The following is a 13,441-nucleotide window of genomic DNA, read 5'->3' on the forward strand; positions in this document are numbered from 1 at the left end:
GCTTATATTTCTTTTAAATATCTTTCCGTATTTTATCTTTTCCTATTACTCCAGCATTATAATGCTTTTGCTATCCCGTCTTATGTATACCATCTCGACAGCACTCACTTTAATGTAAGGATTGTATTTGGTTTGCGCAAATACGATCATGGCTCGGCTTTCCGATCTAGACTCATGTATTTGCCCTCAACGATATACTCGTCTTTCCTTTTATATACCGTAACCTTGTGAGTTCTTAAACCCTTGGGTATATTCAATGTAATTTCTGAAGCACACGATCCAACAATTGTTAATTTGGCCTCGCACAAAGCTACTTTATTCGTTACGGATTATTTCCTTGACTCTACAACTAAGTTGCAAATAATAATTAATATACATAGCGTGACAATACACTCATTTATATTATGCCACTGTATGTATAGAGAAATCAAAATATTAAAAATTTCAACGACTCTTTCGACCATGAACGTCAGTAGGGAATATTTTATAGCCGTGAAAATTGGAATAAAAGAACACAAAGTCATTATTTATTCCTTGTGTCTTACGAAGTTTAATAAGTTTTATGGCTGTTCAGACATCGAGTGATAAGGTTGTAGTAAAACTTTTCTTGCCAAGAGCAGCGTTTTAATTTGCCTGTACATATTTACATTTGACCGGATGTTTTAGTTATTTATAATGCGAATGTAACATTTCTTATCGTATCAGCGGATGCTGATTTAAAGATAAGCAAATGTTCGAGCACTATGAAAGTCAAATTAGCTACGAAGTACAATTTTGATAAAAATTGTATTCATTCGTATATTTTAAAAGTTACTTGACCGCATTTTGACCTTTTAACACTAAAAATGTTAATACAATTCTTTTAAATAGATTGCAAAATACATGGATTATTTATTTACTGTATAAAAATAAATTAGGAGTTTTTATATAATATAATTGCGTGATTAATAGTTACCTACTTGGTGATAATGAACTGAACGATGAGTATTGACACGTTTATTTACATCTCGTTTCTGTAAGTTATTGATGAAGAATAATCTATTTGAACGTGTATCAAAAACGCAATCGCATGCAAACCGGTGGCGCACTAGTCAACTATTATGCTTCAGTCAGTTTTACAAACACATTCGATCGGATCATGCGCAAACACTGATTAATTAATCCATTTAGTTGTTTCATCTAACATTCCGTGCCGCAATAAAAATTTATAAGTCTTCAATCACGTCAATTGTAATTGCTTTACCAACTTATTTGTACTCACAGCACAAAGCCGCTCGACTCCATTAAATCGCTGATTAAAAGGGACATCGCAGACACGTTTTTCGCCGTCCATTAGACACGCGAACGAGGGTAATCTCGAAGTTAGACCGCGATAAAGAACAACGAAGGCTTACCGGGAACAACTTTAACCCCTAAACTTGTAAACTTTCAACGGATTTCAGCGTAAAATTATCCGTATTTTAGTTGAGTGACATAAAGAATAAGCTGTGGAAAACTTAATATAATCTTCATTACGAAGACGAGATGAAAAGATAGTGAAGCAAAAAGCAGATGTAAAGAAACCGGGCCGTATCTTTTATGAAACGAGTAAAAGCTGTGCTACATTTAACTGAACACTAGGGAAGTAATTTAGTAAGTTACGTAAAACATTAAAGAATTCAGTGCTGATTTTGTGATGCTGAGCACTCTCCTTTTGTCCTAAATTAAATTTTTACTCTGTTGTTTTAAATAATTCGTTATTCTGTTTATTCAGCTGAATTAAATTTGTGCTCCTAAAAATATTTTACTGTTTGAAATAGCAGTGTAACTAAAATTAGCGAAAAGATTAAAAATGCAGTCTTACTTACCCTACCAGACATACTTTTCCATAAGAACAATTACAAATTATAGTAATTTTTGCAACAGCATTATCTCTTAGAACTTTACAAACCAATAAATAACTACACTTAGGGGCGACATTTACGACGATTGCAGTATTATTTTTATGCAAGTAATAACTTAAGTAACTTAATTACTTACCGTGTAAAAATGGTTTCTCTACTTATTGTAATTGACCTGAAACAAAAACGTAGTATTAATTTTATTAAACATAATTTGCTTAAAAAAATTAATGAATTAATTAACTATGAATAGTTCCCATAAAATTATATAATTCAGAAGCACTGAATAATATGAATAAATTTGTATGAGGGTGAACTCGGCGCCTAATGATTTCCAAACGAGGTTATCGAGGTAATAAAATGTCGGTGCAAACATTTGGCTAAATATTGAAACACATAATGTTATTATTATCACAGGGAAAGGGTTGAAAAGACGTTACGTGCGCCCCGTATTCAAATCTTATTAAATTCTTTAAGACCCCACACACGTCGGGATTTCAAAGCACATGTGTTGAAATGAAATTGGCCATTGTGAAAAAGGTCACCCATCTCCCGGAGGTGACCTGAAGTTGGAATTCAAAGAAACTACGCACAAAAGCTTTTTAGAAGTATATTCCCTCAGCATTTTTGCATGGAATGAGAGGTGCAAACCCAGTGTTCATTGGAGTTATCATTGTAAATGATTCAGCGGGTTGCAGCCATCGCGAGTGCCCTTGGCTTTTATGTTTCTTATTTTTGCCACGATAACCCACCATACGTTGTATTTTAAACTAATTAGATATATAAGTACCGTGGTTTACAAATAATTTGCGACATGGTTCAATGATCAATCTGAGGGACAGAACAAAATTTATTATAACACTTTTGTATTCTTAGATTTAGACAAAGCGACGATTACGTAAACTTTGAATTGAATTGTTTTAACATAGCATAAATTTCAAAATTAATCGCTCTATTGGTTGGATCCTGAATATTGCTTGCTAATTGCTATAATATTATAACGTGCACGATTAATGTAGTCTTTAGGTTGGCTTATCGCTAAACGTAAGCCAGTAATTAAGGCTACGTTCTCACCGATCCTGTTGAACACGCGAACCCATAATCCATACACTTACGCGATAACGAAATTCACCTTTATCAGTTTAGTTCGTAATTACAGATGCTACTATTTGCTGTAGAAGCATTGGTTTTGCAAAAATTAAACAATTATTTTGTAGCCAACTCTCATTGTTTGTAGCGTGTGAGAGTATCAATTTTCTTTTAATTCATTATGTATATATATAAACTTGAAGAAAACATACGTCAGAATAAATTTAAACATCTTGAACAAGTGATGCATTCATTTCGAATTTATAAAAACTTGAGCTAATACGTGTCTTATCAAAGGCTCGCTGTATCAATGCCAAACTGGCGTCCGCAACTAAAAACATTTGTTTACGTTTTTTATCATGTTCATCGTATCTTTTTGCTATCATTTGGCAGTGACCCACAACACTGAGTGGGTGGTCTACAGCTTGACTCTTCTATTATTTTATAACTAATTTACAACATGCTATCGAAGAGCCTTAAGCGGGAATTTTATGGTTATTACCACATTAAATTGTATTTTCAAAAAATAAACCTAACAAACATGTGAGAAAAAATATAAGTTATAGCCTATAGGGTATACCTATTATCCAGTTACTAGTACATTCATCGATATTTAGGAATACAGATAGAACATTTTATATGTATCTGCCTATAAGGCATACGCCTATACATTATAATAAACACGTTAATATGCAATCACCGTTAACATTTTCATATTCATATTCTATGCGACGTTTTAAAAATTATTACGTACTGAATATGGTAACAGAACTATGTATCTAGGTAAAACTATTATGTATAGGATGGCTGTGCAGTGTGCAGTGATGTAATCGCTTCCTGCCTTGCTGTTCCTATGATACCGTACTCAAACAATCCTCACAAGCACATATTGTTTGTATGTTCCAAGATAAGTGCGAAGTGTATTTCAAAATGTATCTTATGTTAGGTAAGTTATGGTTTAATTTATTGTACGTAGGATGAGCAGTTACTCGTTTAAAATAATATTGAATTGGATCTTCAGTTTTGGTGATATTTTTGTTTATTTAATAACAATTAAACCACATCGAATCAGACCCTGAAAAATGAAAGGGTTCTATTCCTGAGCATACTCAAGCGTAAGAGAAAAAAAAAGACTCGATTAGTAAAGTATTTCGGTCGCTATCGTGTTAACAAGAAAAAGGATCCGCACATACAGACACACGGACGTCCAAGACAGAACTTTTTTAAACTGTTTTTTAACTAGTTTAAATAACAAAAATGACATCAAAAATATCATGAATGTTAAAAATAGTGTTTTTTCTTAATATGTGTGTGTATGTATTATCTTCCAAGTGCAATGTATGATACATAAAGACTTCTTCTTCTTCTTCTTCTTCTTTTTCAAATGGCAACTCCCGATCCCAGTGAGGACGGATTCTGCCAATGTCAAGTTTTGAACGGATGGTCAGTTTAAGTTAATGCTTATGTTAAGCGTGCTCTGTGCTGAGGAAAAATCACGGTTGAGATGATTTACTTTTTATTTACTGAAAGACTTCTTACATGGAGCTGTATAACCTGACAAAGAACAAATATTAGTTATAGACAACACAACACATCACAAAAGCATAACATAAAATAGGTATAGGTAGTCAGTGGGAGTTCAAAATTTTAGATTGTTAAAATTGATAAATTTTGATAGGATATTCACAAATGAGGTAGGGACAAGGCAAAGTAAACACTTAAAATTAGTAGGGAGGGGAACATCTGGGGGAAGGATATCCAGAAGTGAGATACGGAGCTTAGGGCAAACAAAGAATAAATGGTCATAACTTCCTTCGTCTATACCACACTCACAGAGAGAATGGTCACGAACATGAATTTTAAATAAATGATTAGGAGTGGTATTGTGACCCAAACGGAGGCGGCAAATGGTGGAAACAGTAGGCTTGTCTATATTAGGGAAACGGAAGAACCAGGGCTTACGTGGAATTGAGGGTTGGATATCAGACATTTTAAGTTTGAAAAATCAGATGTTTTGCGCGAAGTGACAGTAGTACCCACCTCAACGCTTCGCTTATGAGGCGTGCAATATCTACCTATATATTATAATTCTAAATGATGAACATTAGAAATATCACCTAAATTTACCCGTATCTTATTTATTATCAGAGATTATTATGATCCAAGGTTGCCTACTTTCGAATAAAAAAAAAATAAATAATAAATGTTAGAACATTGAACTAAAATTATTAACAGGTCGAGAGAATTTGACCTGATTAATCCATTTCTTTGGGGGTCGAGAGATATTTCTGAAATATTGGAAAAAGTATAATATGAATCATAATTACGATCCGGTTTACGTTAACATGCACCAATAACTTTTATCCATTTCCAATGCTCTTAATAAATAGAAAACTATTTTTAATCTCGGTTTTAAGCAAAATATTTACTTACATAGATAAAATTTTACTTTGTTAAAGAAAAAATATTTCCACCTCGTCATAAACATGTTTAACATAATATGTTCAGCGTAATTTTATATTAACGTCTTTTTATGCTAAGGCGTTAAAATAACAGACCAGCTTGACTTTCTAAGCAGCTTAGGAAGGGGTTTGAAATACAATTCTTTAGAGGATAAAAGGGTACAATTGTCTAGGTGAAACCTTAAAACTTATATTACGCGTTATTTGATAAAGATTTGTAAGATATTCCTTTACTTTCTTAGTAAAGCCTATACTATCTATTCTGTCTTAAAATAATTGCAAAGTGCTACATTATTTGTTCAGAACTATACTATTGTCTTTAAGCTATTGCATAGCTTCTATCGCGGGCCTTGGGCGCGGGGACCGAATCGAGAAATTGCGTAACGAAAAAACCTCACGCTCCTCACTCCGACGGACACGGAGGTGTGGCTTGAAGGCATGCTATGCAATAGCTTTACCGCGGCAGTCCCGAGTGCCACACGTCTTTTTTTAATTTGTTTAGAACTTAAAAGTCCAATCAAAATAAAGCAATCTCAAAGGAGCTGTTCCTTTCCTGCATGTCAAAAATATGGCAAATACGTTTTAAAAAGTTAAAAAGTTCCCACATCTGAAACGACATGAATAATAGCATTGGAATTCAGGACGTCTACAATGTCTTTTGACAAATTACTATAAGTTTTAAGTGTAACATTACTTCTGTTGACAAATTTATGACCGCCTTCTAAACATGCAGGAGCTTAACTAATTCATTTGTATGTCACGACAGAGGGTGGTTTATGTTGTCAAGTTTTTTAAATCTTATTAATTAGTGACGATGATTAAAATGCCAGACGTTGAGAGCGGGCTAAAATAAACTGAAGGAGGATTACATTTTTGACATTAGACACATGATTAATAATAATTAGTTTTAATTTTTATCAGGTTAAACTATCTTCATGTCAAATCACTTCTGGGACCGCAATAGCTATAAAAATACGTCTTAAACATTATTGTAAGCCCTAAGGCAAGTAACGGTATTGATGGTGGTGTTTGACGAGTGATTATGATGTCGATAGATTTAATTCACTTTGCCCAAACTACAATTCTCTAAATTACTCGTTTATTACATTCGACTGTATTGCATTCCTATAATCAATGAAACAAATTGTCCCACCGGAAAGTGGTATTACAAGATCAACAAAGTATCCAGTTAAACAGAGCGGTTTTAATCTGCGGAAATCTGGTTCGAGTGGGAGGCGCGTAGGAGAGTAACTACACCTAAGGGTTTACTGACATGCAATCAGGCTTGATTTGTTCGTAAAACTGCTCGACAATGATATAGTACTTACGAGCGACGAAACTTACACGTTATGATGAAGTTACAAGCAGATTGGCTTTTTAATTGCATCTTGAGAATGTCAATTCTTGAGGACTATTAAAGTTGAGCGGTGCTGAAAGGTTTAATTTACTGCTGATATGTCACAACTCTATTTATAAAATACAAACTATTTTTGAAGTAACACTTTGTAATTAAATCAAAACGAATCTCGTTCCTACTGTCGATTGAAAGTTAAATATTGAAAAATACCTTGGAAGATGCCGAATCATGTACTCAGTGGTAAATTTTTAACTCGTGTAGTGACGAATGATAACCCAACATGCTTTGATAGTCGCATATGCATGTCAACCACTATGGTTCAATGCACTTAAGATAATGTGAGAAAACATTAGACGGTAACTGTTATGACAGTTATTCCCGATAATGAATATTTTATGGTAAAGCAAGAGACGATCACTAGGGATTACAGATATTTAATATCCATAATATTAGACGATCTATTTTAACCGCCGTTGAACTGTGTTATTCCAAGTCGTAAAATAAATATCGATTTAAGATCTATCATATTCATAGCGAGGTTGGATTATATTTAAATTTCTATTTTGGTCATAGAATATGTCTATTTTTTAATAAATAATAAATCGTAGTTACTTCAAATCCAACTTTCAGTTATGCATTGCGGGAATTGGTTTAAACTCACGTAAAACTATTTCAAACTTTACCTTGTCGTACAATTAGAAATAATTAGTCACAGGCAGATGGTGTCATTTTTATCGAGCGTGGAGCCCAGCTGGTCACTGTGGCTGGTAAACCATAAATTATCCAGTCCTGATAGCAATTGTAAAATGTCTGATGCAATCGCGGGTGGCTGTATTGACCCTAATTCTAAATGGATCGTCGGCCACATTTCTAGGCTGAATTAATCACTTTATAACCCACAACCACTTCGAGAGGAACGGCCATTAAAGTGGTGTATTGTTTGATATAAACAATGGTGTCAATGACCAACGACCTGCCAAATGCTTGCTTAAAGCAATTAACGGAGCAAAAATAGTTTTTAAAATAGAACAAACACCAATTTAGATGTTTTATAGACTGTATCTGTAATATACTATAAACAGAATTTTCCGAGCTAGGCTAACAGGCCGCTTTTAAATTTAGTACCTATTTGTGAGCACAAAAAATATTCGGTATGCTTCGGTATGTTATTTTTTACGATGTATATAGGATAGGTAGATAGGTTTTGCATATTGTTTATGGCACGTACTCGTCGAGACTGAAAAGTTCATATTTTCATTTTTTCCAATCGCATGAAAATAACATTTTTGATTGTTATGAAATTAGAAATATCAAATAGTATCTAAAAAGCATAAAAATAAAATTGTAATTAAAGTTTAAACGTTGGAATATACGTTTAAATTACCTACATAGCGTGATAAGCATAAAAGTAAACTACTACATAATAGAAAGATATCACACCATTCCATTAATCAATTCAGAAATATTTTCAAATTAACATTTTGTACACGTACCAAACGTGCGTGCAATTATTGAACAGAAGAGGATTTCCGTGTGAGAAACGTTCACAAATACAAATAGTTTTATAAAAGTTTAGGAAGCAAAGCCATCTACAGTTAACGGTCTATTTCCTTTGATCGATGACATCACATCGGATGGAGGTTGGACGCACATAATTGACGTGGAATGACTATCGTTTTGAATTTCCACCGCTAATTCTGTGTGATGTTTTTCACCGATCTATCTTTGAATGTTTGTTTACTTGAACGTATAACGAAAAATATTATTCCGATATGGATATTATGAATGTTGCTTAATTTAAAGACGGAGTAGATGCAAAAGTCATTGTATAAAACCAAAGCTACAACATTATCTAAACATACCAGCCCTTATAACTTACCTGATTAGTCATTCAGAACATGTTAACGTTTAATTTATGCGACTATTGCATAAATAGCAGATAAATTAATCTTTGGCGCCATGCGCGCACAGATACAAATGAAACTTAGTCATTAACTTTAGAACTTTATGAATAAATGTAATAATACATTGTTAGGCTAGTAATTTGTATCATTAACTTTTCTATCTAAATAAAGCACTAGCTTCATCATTTAAATATACGTAGCTTATAACTAGGTACTTACTCTCTTGGATAAGGCAAGTCTCAATAAATTAAATAATTTTTCTAACTAAATCATATAAACCGGAGATTACCTAGTCCGTTTTCTTATGGGAAAAGGTATACATTTTTGAGTAAAGCAATGCCATTTGGTACGAATGTTGTACTCGTCCACCTAAGCCCAAATCGCCCGGTAGCCAGTCTTTACTCCCCTGCAGAAAGGAGGGAGGGGGGGTTATAGAACAGAGCGCCCGGCGCTCCGAAAATAAATTCTGGTGGAGCCATTTGGACCTTTAAGTCGAGTTTGGTATCGTTTTTAGGTAACTAGATGAAGCCTGATTCATTCCCCATACCAATTTTTTAGATTTCCGTAGCAAAATATGTCACAATCCTTAAAATAATGAACTTTTGGTAGTGGCAAAATCCAAACAAACCAGTATATTTTCATATTTTTGTATTAAACCTGGTTTATAAAAAAATACTATCTGAAAGGCCATTTAATGCAGATTATAAAAACATTAACATGTAATATATATTTTACCATTGTCAATGTAAAATTAATTATAGAAAGTATAGTAACGCTCGTTAGCGCAGCACAGGGGACGGCTAATAGACCCGAAAAATAAGCGATACTTACTAACAAACAAAAACCAGCCAAGTGCGAGTCTGACTTGTTCATCGAGTGTTTCGTACTTATTTGTCCCATATCATGTTAACTTGTCCGGTAGAACCTCGTTAACTGATACACACACACTTTAGTCTTTATAATATTAGTATGATTTTAAATCATCTTTAAATTATAAATGAAGTCAGGTAACATTGTTAAAAATAAAGATATATAATAATAGAACGTTTTTTTATTAATAATAATGACAACCACCTCCACAATTACATAATTCGGTACATTTGAGCTGGCATATTCAATCCGGAACTACAAGATTTCACCAACAACTTATCAATTCAAAGCCTCTCTTTTCTTTTTATTACAGATGGGCAAGGAATATTTTAATTTTTTTTAAGGCCCCCAAATATATACACTATACAGCCTGTAAAACTGCCCTTGAGGTGTGTTGTTTAAGGGCAGCTTCTGTGGGAGGCAAATTTTCGATCTGCCTATCTGTGTTTGTTTAAAATTTGTTTGCAACTCTCATTTACTGTCACAGCGGGGTAAGATGTGAAAAACAAACATGTACTTATAATACTTATAAAAAAATATAAGTTCTGATAAGAGATAAGAGCATCTTTAAAATATTGTGACCGTCCTTACGCTATCATGCATTGTAATAACAAACTTTTCAATTTCACTGTCTGTATATTTGCCACTGTAAAGTGTTTCAAATCGTCGTGTGACATTCGGATATGTCTTCCATACCTTAAATGCATGTGTACCTATAGTTCTTTTAGACCTTCTAGCTTTGGAACACACGATATAGTAGTAGTAGCCAAAATAGTGTAAATAAGAATTATTGTTTATAAGAACAGTCGAAAGATATGGCTAGTACAAAATATCATGTGTTCCAAAGCTAGAAGGTCTAAAAGAACTATAGGTACACATGCATTTAAGGTATGGAAGACATATCCGAATGTCACACGAGGATTTGAAACACTTTACAGTGGCAAATATACAGACAGTGAAATTGAAAAGTTTGTTATTACAATGCATGATAGCGTAAGGACGGTCACAATATTTTAAAGATGCTCTTATCTCTTATCAGAACTTATATTTTTTTATAAGTATTATAAGTACATGTTTGTTTTTCACATCTTACCCCGCTGTGACAGTAAATGAGAGTTGCAAACAAATTTTAAACAAACACAGATAGGCAGATCGAAAATTTGCCTCCCACAGAAGCTGCCCTTAAACAACACACCTCAAGGGCAGTTTTACAGGCTGTATAGTGTATATATTTGGGGGCCTTAAAAAAAATTAAAATATTCCTTGCCCATCTGTAATAAAAAGAAAAGAGAGGCTTTGAATTGATAAGTTGTTGGTGAAATCTTGTAGTTCCGGATTGAATATGCCAGCTCAAATGTACCGAATTATGTAATTGTGGAGGTGGTTGTCATTATTATTAATAAAAAAACGTTCTATTATTATATATCTTTATTTTTAACAATGTTACCTGACTTCATTTATAATTTAAAGATGATTTAAAATCACACTAATATTATAAAGACGAAAGTGTGTGTGTATCAGTTAACGAGGTTCTACCAGACAAGTTAACATAATATGGGACAAATAAGTACGAAACACTCGATGAACAAGTCAGACTCGCACTTGGCTGGTTTTTGTTTGTTAGTATCGCTTATTTTTCGGGTCTATTAGCCGTCCCCTATGCTGCGCTAACGAGCGTTACTATACTTCCTATAATTTATTTTACATTGAAAATGGTAAAATATATATTACATGTTAATGTTTTTATAATCTGCATTAAATGGCCTTTCAGATAGTATTTTTTTATAAACCAGGTTTAATACAAAAATATAAAAATATACTGGTTTGTTTGGATTTTGTCACTGCCAAAAGTTCATTATTTTAAGGATTGTGACATATTTTGCTAGGGAAATCTAAAAAACTGGTATGGGGAATGAATTAGGCATCATCTAGTTACCTGAAAACGATACCAAACTTGACTCAAAGGTTCAAATGGCTGCGCCAGAATTTATTTTCGGAGCGCCGGGCGCTCTTTTCTATAACCCCCCCTCCCTCCTTTCTGCAGGGGAGTAAAGACTGGCTACCGGGCTATTTGGGCTTAGGTGGTCGAGTACAACATTCGTACCAAATGGCATTGCTTTACTCAAAAATGTATACCTTTCCATACAAGCATGCCCATAAGAAAACGGACTAACCAGACCATATTTGAGGATGTGTTAGCAGTCATTTCCTTTAAGATTTTTGTATGAACGTAACAGAAATTACTTAGAATTCCGATAGATACCAGACGCTGACGTACTTCTTTACGGAAAATACTTTTAAGAAATCTTTTTAAAGTCACTAAGTAAATGTATGTACAGTGTACGTGTAATAACCTGGCTTGTTACGGTTTGGGAAACACCCCTGTTATTTTACTGTGATAAATAACTATAAATTAACAATACAATAATAGAGACGTTTCTGTCTTATAAATAGTCTTAGAAGAAAGTTGAAGATTGTGTAATTCCTTAGTAAATTATTAATGGATAATAATATTTTATATATTCCCAGTTATAGTCTTGACGAAACAAGCATATCGATTATTTGCTTTGTATGATGAATAATTACAATCGAGCCAAACATGCTTTCAAGTCATCGTTTGAGTCAGATTTTATATTATTTATTCAAGACATGACCTATCTACTTATGAGTATGTCATTTCGCACAATTTATTCGTAAGGTAGGTACATAACACACTAATTTCTTTATAAATTAGATAAAAAGATGTACCGAATTTAATTTTCTACCGATTAGACAACGATTTAAGATAGTTTTCTATAGAGTTTTGTTTTGGTTAAAACCCTTGTATTGTCTTGTGTCATTTCACTGCTTCCTTAAATGTCCCTGATAGCTTTTTTAACACTTTTCAGTTAAAAGTATATGAACTGATAGATAAGCTAAACGGAACATACCAAGAACTTGGGAAAAATATCACACGCGATGTAGATTTTACCAACGGAAACTAAATTTACTATTATTACGTTTTTTTTACTAGAAATGATCTATTATTTTCTAATGTTTTTCTACTTTCCGCTCGACTTTAATTAATCGCTCGTTAATGAATGCCTTCCACTATTTAGACTCGCTTATTTCACAGATGCATTAAATACTCTATCATTATATTTAATCTCTTTTCAATATTTTCCAATTGATACAGCTACTTTCTACTATCATTACTTCTTAATAAAAAATCTATTAGAGACATTCAAATTAATTAACTACCTATTCATTACAAAGAAAATTTAGCGTAAAAATCAATACATTTCTTAATTCTACCACTCTAAATATAAAATAAACAGATATTAATTAACAAGTTTAAAGGACTTTTCAATTGAATGTTCGTTCTAAACGCAAATGAGTCAAAAGTAGGTCAATTCGTTCTCAAGTGAGACGAGAATCAGACGGATGGGATCGGTTTTCATTACAATAATGGTTGTAATTAAGCCTTTTATAGTCAAACTGTTATTATGCTAATGTATTGGATCATAAGTTTTATAGTGGTAAGTGAATATGAAGGTGAGGTTCTGTGGTAGGTAGGTATATGATATTGAAACCATTTAAGTGGATCGATTTGGGACGAAAGTTTTGTCGATGTTTTTTTTTGACAAATTCAGTGACAAATGTTTTTTTCAAGATCACCAATTACGAAAGCTTTGTTTCCTGTGTTACAAAGTGTCAGATATTTTTTTTATTCTTGAGTCTTTTTTGTCTATTTTAACAACACAACTTTGCTTAGATGCCTTAGAACATACAAATTATTTTTGTATTGTAGAAATCTGTCTAATAAGACTCCAAAATGAAGATGAATATAAATGCTTACCTATATACAGTATAAACACAGTTTTGTTAAATTTTAGATTT

The 13,441-nt window shown here is 33.0% G+C and overlaps 1 protein-coding gene across 3 annotated transcripts in view; it reads right to left on the bottom strand.

Annotated features, from left to right (window-relative positions):
• The window catches only part of Dg (Dystroglycan), a 67,228-nt gene that overhangs the window by 52,121 nt on the left and 1,666 nt on the right, over positions 1 to 13,441 (bottom strand). For 2 of the 3 annotated variants that reach the window (XM_090110598.1, XM_090110594.1), the window contains exon 2: positions 2,020 to 2,055. The exons of the other annotated variant lie outside the window; for it this stretch is intronic. The gene's annotated coding sequence lies outside the window, so the exon portion shown is untranslated. The remainder of the gene's footprint in view (positions 1 to 2,019; positions 2,056 to 13,441) is intronic. 3 annotated transcript variants of the gene reach the window in all.

The sequence above is a fragment of the Colias eurytheme genome, chromosome 16 (assembly GCF_061535395.1).
Source record: "Colias eurytheme isolate Ceu_HAF_F1 chromosome 16, ilColEury1 Martin Lab GWU primary, whole genome shotgun sequence".
Lineage (NCBI taxonomy): Eukaryota > Metazoa > Arthropoda > Insecta > Lepidoptera > Pieridae > Colias > Colias eurytheme.